Source organism: Coturnix japonica, chromosome 12, assembly GCF_001577835.2.
Source record: "Coturnix japonica isolate 7356 chromosome 12, Coturnix japonica 2.1, whole genome shotgun sequence".
NCBI classification, from domain to species: Eukaryota; Metazoa; Chordata; class Aves; order Galliformes; family Phasianidae; genus Coturnix; species Coturnix japonica.
In genome coordinates, this window is record NC_029527.1 from 16,231,620 (window position 1) to 16,249,477 (window position 17,858).

The window sequence follows — 17,858 nt, forward strand, 5'->3', positions numbered from 1 at the left end:
ACTGTTCGTACAAACCATTAATGTATGTGAGACCATGAAGACTCAGTTTTCCTTGTGAAGAGAAGCTGCTGGCTGTGCTTGCCACACCTTGCTGAGCCTACTAGGAAGAGGCTGTGGGCACGAGGCTAAGAAAATCCTTGGTGCTCCTGGTTGGTTGTTAAATATTTTATAACGCCCTGTGTCTGTCTGTCCTCTCTAATGTCATTAGTGAGATGAGGAGGGAGGGAATTCCAAGAAATGCTCTTCTCCTAATGCACCTCTTTGTGCTCTGTGCCTCACTCCCAGCTCGGGTTTCCTTGGCATGAGTTGCCTTTTGGAGTGGGGAGGGAAATGTGGCTGCTGATAGCTGCAGATAGTGTCAGTATTGAAATATTAACCCCACTGTAATGGATTACCTAATTAGTGTAACTCGCTGCAAACTTCAACTGCCTCAAATGCACTGCTTTCAAATGAGCCCCAAATCAGTGCTTATCTCAGCAGTAAACTTATTTATATTAAATATATCAGAGACTCTCTTGAAGTTTGTCTGCGTGACTCACCCTTCCATCTATTTGGGTTACGGAGCATAAGCCTCTGCATTTCTTAGCAGTAACTGCGCTTTGTCAACCATGCCATCAGATCTGAAGATTGGAATGTGCTTTTATGCAAGCATTTAATTTTTGAGGGGAAAGCCTGCAGTTTTCAGCAACTAATTACCCAGTTGGCCTGAATTAATAACGGGAAGCTCTGCTGGTACAGTAGCAATGGAAATAAACAGCGCCCATGCCCAGGGCAGCACCAGTGTGGCTCAGAGCAGCATTATGCCTTATTCTTGAGGAACCCGACCTCTGAAGCAGGGAGAATGGCACTGCCTTTCTTACAGGGCTAAAGATTAAACCTTTAAGACCCGAAGCAGCTCTTCTAAGATGCAGGACAGTGGAAGAAAGCTCCCAGTAAGTAGCTTAGCCTTTAATACTAGATGCAGAGATGATAACAGGAACTGGTGATCAAAGCTGCTCCTGTTCTTTCAGGGCTGTTTACCAACCTCCCCTTAGGCCAGTCACAGAGATTCCCGGGCATACTGAATTTCTCTGGAATTAAGCCATGTATTCCAGTTCTTGCAGGTAGGATTTGTTAATTGCTGCCCTCGCACCCAGCAGGTGAACTTGAAGTTTTGCAAGGATGTGTGCTTTGAGCTGCAGCGTCTCCTCCTGATGCTCAGTGCTGCCAGCTGCAGTCTGGGGCTGTCTGTGCCCTGAGCCCCTGCAGGCAGCACTCAGCTGGCACATGGCAATGCAAGCAGCCCAGCTGTTCCTGCGGACTTCCAAACCAGTTCATTTGTCTGGAGGGCATATTGGTGTAGTTGGTGGTTTATAACCTGATTTTTTGCAGTTTGTAGGGAAAGTAAGCTGGAAAGAAAACAAACAACAGCCCAGAATTGGAACCATGCATTGAACCTAGATGGTAACCTCTGTGCAAGGTGTGGAAATGCATCCTTTATCTTGCATTTTTAGGGTTTTTTTCTATAAACTTATGTTGCAGGGCTCTGTAGTTCACTGGAATCCTTCAGGAGCCAATTCAGTTACTGAGAAGAGAGCGAGGGACCCTGTTTTCTGGCAGCCTTCATAGCTAGACAGTAACTCCTGAATATGGCATTTCCCATCTTTCTTCCTAGAGGCAGTCTTTGATTAATTTCAAAGGCCACCTATCTCTCTGCAGACCCTATATGCAGTGCATGCTTTCCAAGGTTTGTCTCATTTTCTTGGGTCTCATTTTGTTCTTCCTCAGCAAGCTGCCCTGCATGAGCTGCCTTTGGTAGGTCCCTGTCGGGTGCTTCAACTCCTTGTTCTCAAGCTTCAGAACTGGGTGTGAGCTCAGCAGTTCTGTGGGTTCTGTGGCATTGAGGAAAGGCAGAGGAGCCTGGTGGGGAGGTGGAAGACAAGTTATCAGCTTGCTGGCATTTGTCAGCCCCAGTTCTGTACAGCTTTGCGTGGCTGCATATGCTGCAGATCTGGAACCTGCTAGCCCAAGTCACAAAGCCTGGAACGGTGCTAAAATAGTCTGTCATGCATGTGATGATCTAGATTGCAACTCTGCAAAGAGATGTCGTTGTTCTGTGGTGATTAGCAAAAAAGGCACTGTGGAAAAAATGGATATATCTGCATCAAGGAAACTGATGTTTAATGTAAGTTACTTATGTGAGGTCAATAGGAAGAAGAGGGGAGCTAAATCAAAGCCCGTTTTATTGGGCTCCTGTCTTTGAAGATTTCTCCTCTTAACCAAAACAGATTTTCAAATGTTAGATTCTTCTTATGGCTGAGGGCAAGAGAAAGCAGGGAACACACAGGAGCACTTCAAAGAGTGAGGAAGAATCTGTAATTATGTCCTCTACTTCATGCTGTGGCCAGTGCACGAGGCACCAAGCGGCAGAGCAGGCGTCCTCCCTGTGTGAGGTGCTCAGGGAGCTTGGTTTGGTGACCTCGCTTCCAAGGCTGCACTAATTCTGAAGGCATTCAGATTTGCAGTCTTCAATCAACTAACAAACTGGTAAAGGCAAAGAGTGAAATGGAAGCAGGAATGTCAAATTTGTAACTGTTAGGACTTGTTCATATAGGTTTTTAGGGCCTATTGACTACATTTGAGGATGCTGAATGTCCAATATTCTTTTGAAGCACATTGTTGCTGGTCAGATCTGCAAGCAGAGGAAGCTAGCCCGTCCTCCTGCCTTAAGCAGACCTTGTACATTGCAATTAAGGTCCAGCACTCAGGCAGCTTCTGATTCTGAGCCGTATCCAATACACATGTAGAAATGTAAAGATGTTTCTGATCCAGAAATGAAGAATCCATTCTTCTAGCCAAGAAGCTGTAGGAAAGTCAATAAAATCAGAAATCATGGATTTCCTCCTGGCTGCTCTGCTTCTTGAAATGTTCACTGATGAATAGGAGATTATTTTTGGCTGTTCTGAGTTTTTTTATGCTGTAGACATCCATATTGATGACAAACACTCGCGTAACTTCTTCCCAGTTGTCAAGTGCTTGAGGCAGAGGCTGTAGATTCATGTGATACATCACCCTTGGCAATGTGGAGCCTGGGAAGCTGCTCAGACTCAGCCAGCACAGTGTACAGGGGCTGGGTGGGCCAGGTTCTCACTGCAGTTATGGGAGATCTGCCATGAGTGCCCTCCATTCTGCAGCCTGGTGGGTAGCTCAGCCCAGCTGGCTGCTGGGAAGCTCTTTGCTGTAACCTCCTGCTCCATTTAGTGAAAATAGCTCTGTCTGCTTGAAATTAACAAAGAGAAGCCCAAGTAATTGTGCATTTCAATATGCTGAAGGTTTATGCCTGTCTCTGCAAACAGCTAATGATGCATGTTTTAGGTAGTTCAAATCCAATAATGTTTTCATATACCATGGAAGAAGGCGGCCCTGAACTGATGCAGCTTTTGTTATTTCGGTCATGTCTGGGAAGCCAAGCTGCTCCAGCTCTGGATGGAGTATCTAAATGCCAGCAGTTGTAGTTTTAGTGACTTCACATTTCAATCAGCAGCAAACCATTATAGCATGAAATTATTTTAGAATCCAGGCTTTTGCTGTTATCTTTCCTACGATCACAGTAGCTGTTCAAGGAGCTGTGGCTGCTCTGAAGAACAGATGTGTTTACTGGGGTGTCTCCTGCTAAATCTCAGCTCTGAGGAGAGAGTTCTCTTCTGTGGAACTTTCCCTCTGAATTGTGTATTTTCCTACATGCATAAGGTGGGTGTTGTTGCTATCTTTGAGCTTCAATATGGAGTAGCTACTGTGGTTTTTTTATGATCTTTACGTCTGAATTTCCCTACATCTTGCACTGTAGTTATTTAATGTTGGCAAAGCACTTCGAGGTCCCTCTGAGAAGACTATTAGACCTAAAGCGTGTTACTGCTTGCTTTTATAAATTACAGAAATATAAAGTGCTACTTTGGCAGAAAGAATATTTGGGAATATTAGATTTATTGGAAACTGTTGCAGTTCTTGCTAGTAAGTCAATTCCAGCAATCGTGTCAGTAGGCCAAATATCTGCTTGCATTATCATTACTGCAGGCTGAGTGTTAAATAGATCTGCATTGCCTGTAAAAGCAATCTCCTGGTGGCTCAGATTAACTGTAGCTCCTCTCTGTCTGGATTTATGAACAGCTCTCTTAGCTTAAGAAAGGTTTTGTTGTTGTTAATGCTATGAATCAAGCTGATCCAAGCATGGGTGCTCATAATGTGTCCGTCTGCTCTTGGCAAGCTCTGCTCATAGAATCATAGAATTGTGTGTGTTGGAAGGAACCCCTGCAGGCCACCTAGGCCAAGTCCTTGCAATGAGCAGGGATGTCTACAGCTGTCGCATTGCTCAGAGCATGGGGCTGCCTCTCATCTGCTTAGTTGACTAAATCATTAGTTTTATTATTTGAAAGGAATGTGATTCTGTTCTCAACTCTGTTGTGGGCGCTGCTACCCTGTGTTCAGATGCTCTTGGGTGCTGGAAGCTCCTTTACCACGTGGACTAATGCCAGTGCGCTGCCAGCTGTAGTGCTGTCTCAAGGTCTCGGCGCGATGCATTTTAAGCAAGTAATTCTTATCTTGGTCAGAAACTTTCTAATTATCATAGTATCATAGCATCATAGTCTCATGCGAGTTGGAAGGGACCTTAGAGATCATCGAGTCCAACCCCCGGGATTCGAGCCTCCGTGTAGCAGAGCAGCACTTCTACCACTTGTAATACCACTTATTTCCACAACACTTGTTAACGTCTAACAGGCATAGAATCAAACAAGCAAAATTCTCTCTTTAGGTTGAGTTCATAGAATTTTGGATTAGGTAGAATTTACCGTATCTTGTTTGGAAAAATAAGCGTGGGAAATAACCTTGTTGATGTAGAAGAATGTTACAAGAAATATCTCTCTTTCCTGAATGGCTTATTTATGTTATTGGAGATGGTGTCCTCTAATTGTCCTCTTCATTGTACATGCTGAAATGTCTTTCATTTTTACATGAGATCAAAGATTAAGAACTAAAAGTGGAGCACAGGGCTGGCTGGCTTTTCTTCTTGCCTACAAATTGGTTAGAAGCTGTTAAAGCATTAGCACACATCACTAATGCGGTCACTGTTAATTATTAAAGTGTTCAGGAGCCCTGGCTGGTTTCCTGCCCTACGAGGACCGGTTCCTGCCCTTGCTGTCAGGGAGCTTCATGTCTGCCACAGCCAGTGTGTGGGAGAGGCAGGTTGCAGGGTATGGGCTGATTCTCCAGGAAGGCTGACAGGAGCTGTTGTGTAACATGTCCTGATCCCTGGCGTGTCACAAGTCCCTGTGTCGCTTCCACTTACGTTCAGTGCTTGTTGTCTCTGTGCGGAATTAATATGCACACAGTGCTCTAGATTTCATGGAGTGCTTCTCCCTCACCACTCCTTTGAACTCCTTAATGAAAGCGTTTGCTATGTCAGCTCTGTGCTGCATGTAGGTCTTGAAATGTGTTTATTTCTTTTAAAAGAGCTAAATGGGTCAGATATTAGGAACAACGACTTCTCCAAAAGAATGGTCAGACACTGGCATGGGCTGCCCAGGGAGTGATGGGGTCACTGTTCCCAGAGGTGTTCTCAGAGTGTGGAAACGTGGCCTTGAGGACATGGGCAGTGGGCATAGTGGGGGTGGATTGGGTTTGGGCTTGGAAGCTTTTTTCAGCTTTATTGATTCCATGGTTCTAGGATGGAGCATCAGAGGGAACCTTGGAGGCGTGAGCAATGGGGCTGGGGAGAATGGTCCTGTGGATGAGCCCTGATTTGCGATGGTGTTGATCCCTGGGCAGCTCCCTTGGCTGCTCATGGTTCAGTCACAGCAGTGTCTCAAGGATGGGCGCCTTATCACTGTTGCCTGCCTCCTGCCCTCCAGCTGGTGCCCTGTTTTTGTGGACTTCTTGTCTTGCAGCCAGCTCCAACTCCATGAGCTGTGTGCCTGCAGCCCACCAGGAGATTGCCCTAGGGAGCACAGCATGGTGCAGAACCAACCCTGGCCTCCTGAACACCAGCTTCTTTGGGCCACCTTCCTCTCCTGGAGAGCTTTGTGTTCACAGGAGACTTCAGGCTGTGGAAGTGTGTGAATGACCATGACAACAAAGCTGAATGTGTTTGTTCAGGTGCGTGCTTGCATTTGTGAGCTATTTATATGGCACTCAGTTTCTTTTTCCCCACTGTTCTACTCAACCTCGAATTGAGAAGCCCACACCCCAAGGCAGAGCATGAGGCTCCCATCAGGAGGTGAGGATGCACTGGTCCCATGCTGAGGGTTCAGCCTTCATGTCTGAGATTGGGATGGAGAAAAAAAAATCTTACAGTAGGGCTTGCTGTGTGAGCAAAAGAAACAGGAACAGATGAGTGGAGGAGGATTTGTCCAGCTCATTCTTAGCCTTCAGGACTTTAACATGCACTCTAGAAGACAGTGGGACATCCGTTTGTTGACTTCAATGGGAATAGACCAGGCTTTCACATGCGTTTGATTTAACAATGTCATTTCCCAGGACAGGTAGGGCCCTTCCACCTTGAAGTGCTGCCTTTTGTGGCTGTCAGGATGTGTGGCAGCTCCCTTTACTCAACTGATGCTGAAAGAATAAAATGAAACTTACTGCATATTTAATTGGAGCTCCTCTGTTCTTGTCTGTCTGATAACAGATTGGCCTTCAGCATTAGGAAAAGGTAACAGTGAACAATATTCTCTTGCGGAACCTAGTTATTGCTGTTGGTAATTATTAGCTGTGTATTCAGTTAAGAGGAGCTTGAGCTGTTTCAGACTGCATAGCTGAAGTGTTTTGCACACTCAGGAACAGAACATAGAGTTAATTTCTGGACCTCAGGGGCCCTTGGGGCTTTGCAGCACCATAAAACCAGCACAGTCAGTGCCTGTAGGTACTGACAGTGCGTGTCACCATCCCTATGGGTACTGTGTGGGGACATCCCAGCCTTTGGAAGGAATGGCCACCTCATGTTCATCCAGTGGGTGGTGGAGAGCAGGGGCAGCTCTGCTGGGGCTCATTAAACACTTAAAAGCAATAATAAGCCTAGCTAAAATTCAAGTATCAGCAGTGCTGTGTACAAAACTGTTTCATTATCTAGAGTGCCTGGTGTGCCTCAGAGCAGCTGTGGGTTCCCCACCTGGGTCTCTGGAGCTCAGCCCTTCCCCTGGCACTGCCCTGTGTGTGCTCTGGCAGATGCACAGCAGGAAGCTGGGCTGAAGGCACCTGCAAATTAATAATTTGAGCCCTAGGTATAGTCAGCTGTTGTTTATAGAGAACTTAATGGCATTGCTTTTGAATGTCAAAGCAGTATCTTAAAAATGGTGGTGATACTAATGTAAACTATAAAACCCTCGTATGCCAATGTGAAGGTGTTACCTTGCTTGTCCAAAACGAGCTGGCTTTTCCAGAAAACCCCTTACTGCCTTTCTTTTGGGGTTACAGTCTGTCACCTTTGTGTACTCAGAGGGACAGGTTTTCCTTGTGGTGTCTGCCCAGGACCCCGTCGGCTCTCAGCAGTGCTCATGGTGATGGCAATGGGTATGAGGGAGGTAAAGCTGCAGGGACTGCCAAGCAGCTAATAAATTGTGTCACTTGTGCCATTTGTCTGCTCTTTGGGAAGATTAATATGCTGCTTGTTCTTGCTGTCCTATGTACAGATGTGAAGGGGAAAATGAGGAGCTCCAGGAAAGTAATTGGTCTTTGCCTTGGCTTCTCTTGATTCAAATTGCTGTTCTCTCTCCTCCCTCAAGAATGACCATCTTTCACATGAGTTTGGTGCTGGTCCAGATTTGATCTCCTAATATTTGTTTAAAATTGTATTGTTGAATGAGCCTTTGGTGTCATGTTATTCTCGGATGGATGAGAAGCTTCTTTATTACCGATATCCAGCACAATTGCCCACACCCTGCTGGGAGAAGAAAAAAATAGTAGCCCCCTAGGAACATTTTACTTATTAAAAACAATTGCAGGGAAAGAGAACCACTGAATACAGTCATCACTCACTGCTTTGACAGAGCTCCCCTCGTTTGGGAGCTGCAGTGCGTCCTCACACTGAAGGCATTGTCATCTGCAAGAATAATGGGGCTTTTTTTCACCCCCAGAAAAAGAAACAATCACTGCAGCATACACATCCACACACCTAAGCAGCCCAGGAGGCATTCCTTGGCAAACCAAACAGCAGCTCAAATTCAGCAGTAAGGTTGTGCCTTCAGAAGCAATGCAGGAGCTGCATGGCTGCAATGGGACTGCCCATGTCTGTCTGTCCGTGGGTGCAGGGGCTCTGTGTGGGTGCACTGCTACCCAGGACCTACTTTCACTGCAGGTGCAGCCCAGGCTTGTGCTAAAGCAAAGGGTGCTTTGATATTCTGTGACCCCGCTTCACATCCAGGCATAGCTGAGGGAGCAGAGGCTGCTGTACCTGTGCAGATGGTTGCCCCTCTGTTCCCCCAGGGATGAGAAGTGCCTCTCACCTTGTTCCACCAGGTTACCAAGTGAATCGGTTTCTACCCAGTTTACAGCTCATGTTGTGGTATTGTGCTGCTGGCAGTGATGGAGGGGATGCTCTCTTGTAGGTGTGTGGGCTGTGGCATCCCCAAACCAGCTGCTGCTGGTTTCCTTTAACACGATGCATAGACATTAACCAATCAGCCTTAGAGCAGCTCCAGTGTCAGGCTGTGTCTGGTAGAAGCTTTGCTCATTCTTCATGTGCAGTGTTCAAAAGCAAGTGTAGCATTTGGAGATGCCCTGTACCCAACAGCAGTGGAACTTGTGCCAAACTTGGGTTCTGTGTTTGTGGCAGGCTTTGTTTGTCTGCTCGTGCTCCTGGTCAGACTGCCCTTAGGTACGGAAAGGGCTTCCTTGCTATTGCACAGCAATTGTGCTCTTGTGGCACTGCTTCTATAGAAAAAAGACTGAAACTTGATCAAATAAGATCTGAGGTGCTTCTAGAAAGTTTTTTCTATGTAAATATTTTTGTCCTGTTGCCTTTCACTATCACATGGACTCAGTCCACTCTCAGCAGCAGCAGATGGTAACTCAGCTCTGTGGGGCACAGACAATAAAGTTCTGTGTTCTTCTTTAGTGCACAAGAGATTTTCCAGGCTTGGCTGGTAGTTCTGCATCATTTTATTCTGAAGTGTTGATCCTTTCTAGCTACAAAATAAGAAGTGATTATGATTAAGACAGGGGTTTAGTTTAGTTTATCTCCTTGTGGCTTACTCTGTGCAGATGCTTCTGAAGCAGCTGACCAGTGATGCCCTGCAATGGGTGAGCTCCCTCCTGATTTTCTTTGCAGAACTAAACCACGTCAGGAACTGGAAGGTGCTTTGCTTTCCCTCTGGCTGATGCCAAGTTCTGCCACACAGTTGGTGCTGGCATGAGCCTGGAGCTCTTTCAGTCTTTCTGCTGAAGTTACAGCACAAAGATGAGGGTATTGCTCCAAGTGGGCATGCCTGGATTGGGCAGGGGCACAGGGCAAGGCTGCAAGGCTCCCATTGCTTCCCTTCCCGATTCCTCCAGCCTTCTTTGAGTACTTGTCCAAGTCAGGGTGAATTTCTGTTTCTTTATCTCGCCCTCCTCCTCTCTCTGAGGAATAAGGGAGGGGAAAAAAAGGTATTGGAACAGGCTGGGTTTCATCTAATTACAGTTTGCTCTTGTTGCCTCAGGAGGTGGCTCTGGAGTTGCAGTGGCATTAAACATTGAGAACTGATGAGTTATAGGAGATAGGGGTGTGTGCTGTGATTACTCTATCGAAGGCAATTGTCTTCAGCTTGAAAAATTTACACCGATCTTGTCCTATGATTCATCAATTTAAATCAATTTTCAAAGGAACATCTGCAAGAATTAAAGGATTATAAAAATGAATGAGTAATTTTTCTCAATCTATTGTTGATGTGACTGAAAACGGTGGATGATTTACTCCCCAACTATCTGTAATTCTGCTTATTAATAGTCTGGGTGAAGTCCTTCATATTCATGACAAGGGATTACAGGGCTCTCCAGTGCGTTGGCACAAACCCCAGATGAATCTCCTGCAAGTGGCTGCTCAGATGAGGATTTGGGAGGATCAGATCGAGGAAATTTCTGGAAAGATTTGCAGTGACACACTTAGGTTTGTGCGTGTTTCCTTAGGCTTCTGTTTATTGGTGATACAGATTTAGCTGACAGTTCCTGTATCATAATCACTTGGAGGATGCGGTAGTACTAATATTGTGAAATTCAAATGTAAGGACAGTATGGCACCTTCTAATAAGGCACACTGTTAATTAGGGCCAACAGTAACAGTAGCATCTTCTAGGCTATCTCAAAGGAGAATACAGAAACTGTCCATTAGGCAGCTGGCACCAGCGAGTTAATTATGCATAATGGCAAAAGGAGTGCCTCTTGCAATAGGAGATTAGCAAAAGAGACTTTGATATATGATTAAAAACATCAAAGAGTTGAGCAAATGAGCAGATACCAAAGAAGAGAAATAAACAATGATGAGATAGTTAAAGACCAGCAGAAGCAAGCAGCCGCCTTGGTGCCATTGACATCAGCATCCAGTGCGTGGCAGGGACACGGAGCAGTGGGGTCCTGAGAGAGGGGCTGGCCTCAGACCTGCTGAGAGCTTTGTGAAGGGGGTAAGAGGGGAGTGATTTAATTAGCTGTTTCTAGACCACCTGGGGTGGAGTGTCTGTTCATAAAAGAAAAATGGGGCTGTAAAGCAATTAGAATTCACTGATATCCTATGCTGCAGAAGCACAGGGTAGGAGTTTTTATGAGTCATAGGAAAAAAAATTTAATTGTGCACCACTAATATTTAATTTGGGGACCACTTAGTTTTATTTACAAGGCACTCAACGTGATTTTGGAGCTTCATCTTTGTTGTTAGGGGGACAAAGATGAGAAGAATACATAAAGCTTTAAATGAAGGGAGGAGTAAAATGATTTGCAAATATTTGACTTGCTTTTGCTTGGGAAATGGCTGTGATACTTCTCCAGAATGTTGCAATTGGGAACAGAATTTGCTCCAAAGAAACTTCATATCTGTCTGTTAGCCTGTACTGTGTGTGCAGCAAGTGCCTCTGCTCTGCCAATAGGCACAGGGGAGAGGCAGGCAGGTGCTGTGTGATGGGTGTTTTGCAAGCATGGGGTGCTTGGCACTGCAGGTGTCTGGGGAAACCAGGAGCTAAAAAGTCTGCAATCAGCTGCTGAGTGTATTCACTTTTAATTGGAGAGAGGGAGAGGAGTTACATTGTCTGGCTCACATGAGAAATTGCAGCAAATCTGGTTTGGAAAGAATGTGTCGTTTCCCCCCCCCCCCCCCCCACCCCAATTTATTTCTCATCTTGTCAAAATAGCCTTTCTATGTCCCAGAATAAAAGACAAATGGTTGGACCGGGGCAATATTTGGATTTCGGATGCTCCAGGGTCACAGTGAGGCTGGCATTGCCAAGTCGGAGGTAGCACTAACTGTGCAGTATCTGTCACAGTTGTGTGAGTTACGGCTGCGGGTTGCCATACCCATGGCAAGGCTGCTGCTGTGGTAATGGATATTGATGTAAGCTCCGTTGTGTTAGGCCAAGCGTGAAAAATCAGCTTTCTGGTGGAAAAAAATAAATCACATTCAGGTTCTCTGTTATTGCATTTTATGGAAAAAGGAGTCCATAAACCTGGATGCATTCTGGGAGTAAGTAACATCTTCAGGCACTGGGGTGTGGGGATGTGATGGGGGCAGAGCTGAGTTTGAGTTTCAAAACTGATAGAGCAGTGCTTCACAGGATAGGACAAGGGGGAATGGCTGGAAACTGAGACAGGGGATGTTTAGGTTGGATCTTAGGAAGTCTTCCACCCAGAGGGTGGTGGCGCACTGGAACAGGTTGCCCAAGGAGGCTGTGGATGCCCCATCCCTGCAGACATTCAAGGCCAGGCTGGATGTGGCTCTGGGCAGCCTGGTCTGCTGGTTGGAAGGGGGTTGGAATGAGGACCTTTGTGGTCCTCTGCAACCCAGGCCATTCTGTGATTCTTTGCTATTCTAATGAATGAGATGTGTGGTGGTCTGCAATGTGATGCAGAATGATTTATGTGTTTTCACGAGGTCTGGGAGGAAAGAAAGCATAAAATACTGAAATAATGAACAGGGATGTTCTAGTAGAATATATGGATTTAATACTAAAAGACAGGAACAGGGTTTCTTGCACATCCATTGTGTGTTCAATCTATTGTATGAATTTAAAGTAATAAAGTACCAATAGTAATCACTATGTGTAAATTCCCTCCCTTAATTTTATGCATAATAGGCAATGCATAGCAGTACCAATTACCCTGCATTCTTCCTTTGAAGAGGTGGCACTAAAGATAATGCTGATGTTTCTCGTTTAAAATTCTATTATCTCTAAGAAAGAAACAGTTAATTAACCTCGTAAAACCATTAGTAGATCGTTGGTAGTGTTTAAGGGACGTCTGTATTGTGGTAGGGATGCTCTGGTGGTAGGAGCCAGCAGGATTAACTGGCAGGATTTTGAGTGAAGCAGTCATTGGGAATCATGCATTTCCTTCGTATTCTGCTGGCAGCACATACAGCGCTTCTGCATTGCTATATGGAAGAAGTCTTAGCAGTTGTATATTCCCACAGTGTCAGCATCTCAGGTGCTTCCCAGGGAACTGGGATCTGCCTCAGCCCCCTGCCTGACCTGGCCCCAGTCTGCCTCTCATCACCTCCCTCTTCCTTGGTTCTGTTCCCATGCGGTTCTGCACAGGAGGTGAGGTGCTTGAGGAGATGGTGGTTTGAGCTGGGTTGGTTTTTGTTTTGTAAATCTGCCATCAACTGTTAATAATGATATAGGTGCTGGAGGAAATTAATATGCTAGCCAGATGAAGAAGGTGATATGTGGCTCGTGTACTTCTCTATAGTCCTGGCTTTCTCCAAAATCAATTGGACTCTGCCTACTGAACGTGTTCCTGAGTGGATCAGGGATGCTGTCCAGAAGTTATTACAGCCCATCCAAAGAAACTGTGATTTCCCAAGGATAGGAAATTGTTAATTGATGACTTGATGACTTTGCTTAAATTTTAGTAGCAGCTATGTAGGTAAATAGGATTGGTTTCTGTGAAGTAGGATATAGTTAGAAGATGCACATCCAGATTTGTAACACGTGTGTGATACCTGCTGTCTGTAAAGAATTCTAGATCTGTGGATTCTTAGAATATGTTAGAATGTTACATATAAAAGAACATATTCTGAGTCCATCCCATCTTGAATAATCCACAAGATCTGAGGTACCTCTGTTTCCTGTGTCCCTATTGCTGGTGTCTTCCTGCCTTCTTCCTCCCCCTGCTCTCTGTCTGCCTGCCCCTCCAGCTTTCTCCTCCCATGCTGGCTCTGAATGTGCCAAGAGACCTCAGCTCTAAGGCTGTACAGAGCAAGGTGCGAGTCCGGTAAACCTCTATCCAAAATGATATGATGGGAATCACATGGAAGGCAGCATGGGTCCCTGTTGCCTGCTGGGTTGCTCCCAGCTGGTGCTTTACCAGGGAGTGCAGCTCAGAATAGGGTGCATGGATCCTACCCATCTGCTCCCAGTCATTACAGAACTCTTCTTCCTACACACAGAGAAGAAAAAAAAATGATAAAGGGCCTGTGAGGGGGGAGAAAGGAGTGAGCCTTCTGCAGGGTTATTTTTTACTCTGATGCAATATAATTAATACGAGTGATCCTTCTACTTCATTAGCTTGGGAGTGTTTTATTTTAGACACTGACTCCTCTGATGTATGAATCGTGACTTATGTTGATCAGAGTATAGTGGGGACTCTGTGCTGTAGGTACCATCATAGCTTAGTAAGCTATAGCAATGTTCTTTGTTGATTGACAAGTTGCCTTATGTAGCCAAACTGGATATCATTTAAACGACTCTTCTGTGAGAATTTTTACAGTATTTGGGGCTTTAATCTGTTGACTTTTGTTGTGGTTTAACCCGGTGGGTGGCTCAGCACCACGCAGCCACTCGCTTCCTCTTTCCAGCAGGAGGGGCAGAGAATCAGGAGGGAGAAAAAACAAGTAGAACTTGTGGGCTGAGATAAAACTATTAATAAAGACAGAGAAAAGGAAAAGGTTAACAGTGATGACAGTACGTCTGTGTAGGTATGTAACAAGTGGTGCACACACAATTGCTGACCGCCCCTGACTGATGCCCAGCTTGCCCCCCGCCCATGCAAGCAGCAAGAGGAAGGGATGGGATTCTGCTTTATTCTCCTTCCCCATGATGTCATATAGCATGGAATGTCCCTTTGGCCAGGCTGGGTCAGCTGTCCTCATTGCATCCCCTCCCTGCCCTTTGTGACCCCATCGTAGGGCAGTGGGTGTCCTTGGCTGCGTGCAGCACTGCTGTGTTACCAACACTGCTCCTAAAACCAAAGCACAGCATCAAGCAGACACTCTGGAGGACAACAACTCCATCCCAGCTGAATTGAAGACAACTTCTTCTTTATGATGTGAGTGCTCTATCCATTTTATGTTGAAATAATACCTTCAACAATTAAAATAATATTTAAACAATGGGTATCAGAAGCAGCAGGAAAAAAACAACAAAATGCTACCAAGAAGCAGTGGCCATCTGGATGCTTGAGCCGTGCCACCTGCGTAGGTTTTATATGGCTGTTCATCACAGAAATAGCCTGCTTCGCTCGTTTCCTGCTTAAAGATGGTACTAAGAAACTTTTTTGTTTAAATGTGCTGTTTGTTTTACTGCTCAAAGCTTGGAGATGAATCACTATTTTAGTATTGGTGCGTAAAACGCTCTGTATCTTGTAATCTCAAAGATGGATGTAATCCATGTGGGGAATGGGTGAGTTGTATTCAGAAGATGCTTCAGTGTCTGTGATGTGGAAAGCATATGGAGTTCTGCTGCATAGATCAGGTTTTCCATTAAAAAATAAAATAGAAAGCGGATTTATGCTTGTTGGGCTGTCAGGGCTTATGTTCCTCTCGGGGTGCTGGGAGCACAGGGTGGAAATGAAGCGGTCTGAAATCAGGCCCAGCTTCAGGAGCTGGGAGCAGGAGGAGGCCTGGAGCACCTGCATTGGGTTTTGATGTATTTGTGCTCTGATGCAGGGGTGGCCTCAAGCCAGGTTGTAGAAGTGAAATAAATTAAAATAATAGTAGTTTAAAAAAAAAAAAAGACTTTGACAACATTCCTTATCCACAATGATGCCACCCAGCACCAATGAGGGTGGGATCTCCAGCCTGTAGTACCAATGATGTACCAATTTGGGTAAGTGTGGTTTACTTAACCTTATCACAGACATCCTTTCTTGAGAATAGAGATGCCTTGTGTTTACTGGGGTAAACTCAGGAGAAATTCTTGGAAATGAAAGTGATGCTTATGTTATAGCATTACTTTTGTAACTGTGCTGTTGTAGGGCTACAACCTCTTCTCCCTAATTGTGTGTAGGAGATAGTGTCTCCTGTTTAAAGGCAGGCACAGTTTTTAGCTTTCTGTGTTATCTGGAAGGTAAAGAATTGTGTGGATGGCACTGGGTCAGCAAACTGTTCCTGTGCTGCACCTTGCTTTTATCAGTATCACGTATGTACATTGTTATGCAAATTTCAGGGAATATCCTATCTCTGCTTTCAATGGTCCTGAGATGGAATAGTGGCTGGCATCAGGAGGTTTAGCTCGACCACAGAAATGGTCAAAACACAAATCAGCTTCAGAAAAAGGTCACGGGGACTTTCTTTTTCCCCTTCCATTTTAATCGGGAGAAAGAAACTCAAGCTGTCGATCTTAACGTGTCATTTATTTAAAGGCAGATTCTGCTGCTGCAGCGAAGCCACAGCAGCCTTTGGACAGCTGAGTGTGTCGGCTGCCCACAACAGCAGGCTCCAGTAGAGGTTTCCAGCACATGAATGTGCAGGAAGAGGTGATGACAGCTGGGTTTTGTCCCCCTCACATTGGAGGGCCCAGAATGCTGATAAGCCATCAAATTGTTAAAACCCATTTGAAATGGAGTCACTTCAAATGAACTGAAATTAATGGAAATAGGTAATGGAAATCATTGGCTTCAACAGAGATGTAATGTATTTAGTTTACACGCGTCTTAAAGGTAATTGATGATCCTCATTTTGAATTTAATGGAATTCCTCCAGTCTTATTGCAATGTAATAGAAAATATTCTGTAACTGAAAATCAATCCAGATAATTTCTATTAATAATTAACACTCCTATCTTGGAATTGTCTAGCATCTGTAATTCAGTGCAAGGGAATAAGCCTGTGATGGTGAGGTTAAGCTCAGCTCTGGATTCCATGTGTGCCACCTGCAGAGGACATTAGAGGTGCATGGGGCTGCATGGCCAAGCTCCCTGCCAAAGCTGCTGGCTATGGGGTTACCTCAGTTCTTCACGGGGTCACCTTCTGCCCTACAACATGAACCACAATAGGATATGTATGATATTAGGACCAGACTGGTAAACCTTGGTCAGAAGTGCTGAGTGTCTGCGGAGTCTGAGTGCAGATTAAGAACTGACCCAAGAGTGGCTTTATGATGAAGGTGGCTGGTGGCCCCAGGCCATTTGTGTCACCTTCCTAGTGCCAGCATCAGGAGCAGCACATTCCTGCTTCCTTTTGCTTCTCTTGGCTCAGATCAAAGCTGTGACATCCATCTGTTGGTGAGTTTCCCTGTGTCCTGCAGGTGCAGGCGTTGCACACTGCACCTCATCTGAAGGAGTCATGCCCCATGTCTGCCTTGGCTGTTGTACTGGTGGTGAGGGAGCCTTGCCCACCCTGTGACACTGGGCATATCAGGCACAGGACAAGATAAAGCTCATCATGTTTCTTGTCCATATTCTGCATCTAGCAGCAGCTTTAAGCTTTTAAAGCCCCTTGGTTTCTGTAGCTGTACAGCCATGTCAGCACACACCACAGGCCTGGGAGGGGCTAAAGCAGTGCAGTCTGTGTTACTCTGTAGTGCATGTGCGTTTGCTTACGGGTGCCTTTGTCTTGCAATAGGATTGGGCTCTAAACTTATTGGGTAAAAATACCTTTGTGCTATGATCTGCTGCTGCACTTGTTTCCTGTTCTGAAAGGTGCTGTTAAGTGTAGTATAAAAATGCCCAAATCCTCCAACTTATGTGAGGTTCATTCTTTCCAGGTTAAATGGGTAGGACAGCAAAGAAGCATCGTGGTCCAGATTAAAAGTCTCTCTTCTGGGTGGTATGGAAAGGCCGGTGTAACCCTGAGAGTTTGCTTTGTTATGAGGGCAGAGATGAACATTTCACTGGGTATGGCTCTTAATTTCCTAATCCAGTGAACAGTTGCATTCCTAAGGAGAACAGCGGTACAAAGTGCATTGCAACTGATAAGTAATGGCACTATATAGCAAGTATTTTAATTGAGAAGCCTTTGTTTGTTACCAACGTTTAACAGTGCAAGCACCTCTTTCCTATTTCGTTTTCAAACTCCCTGTTCTAAATAATTCAAAAACAATTCCCCAAATGTGTCTTTTGTCAGTTTTTACAATGAGATTATTAAGCAATGCGTGCTTCAGCAGTAGCTTCCACCCTAATTACTCATTCAGTTCCATAGAAAACCCCTCTCTTTTTAATTACTCCTTGGCATTTGATCTACTGAATTTTATAGCTCCCCATCACTGGTTTTACTTCTTTATTTCCTCCTGGCAGACTGAATCACTTCTCTCTTAGAAACTGTCTGTGCTCTTGACCTGTAGAATGACCATAGAACAAAGTGTTTTTCACTTAAGAGGTAGTCTTCTAAATGCCACATGTAGGTGTACTTCATCAGCCAAGTGTTGGTCATGGTGTCACTAAGGTTGGAAAAGACCACAAAGATCATTGAGTCCCGCCATCAACTGAGATGGC

General features: G+C 45.1%; 1 protein-coding gene across 6 annotated transcripts in view; it reads left to right on the forward strand.

The window, feature by feature from the left end:
* Positions 1–17,858, forward strand: part of GRM7 (glutamate metabotropic receptor 7) — a 211,397-nt gene that overhangs the window by 26,907 nt on the left and 166,632 nt on the right. Inside the window, exon 1 of one of the 6 annotated variants that reach the window (XM_015875340.2) lies at positions 14,285–14,475. The exons of the other annotated variants lie outside the window; for them this stretch is intronic. The gene's annotated coding sequence lies outside the window, so the exon portion shown is untranslated. Of the gene's footprint in view, positions 1–14,284; positions 14,476–17,858 lie in introns of those variants that run through there. 6 annotated transcript variants of the gene reach the window in all.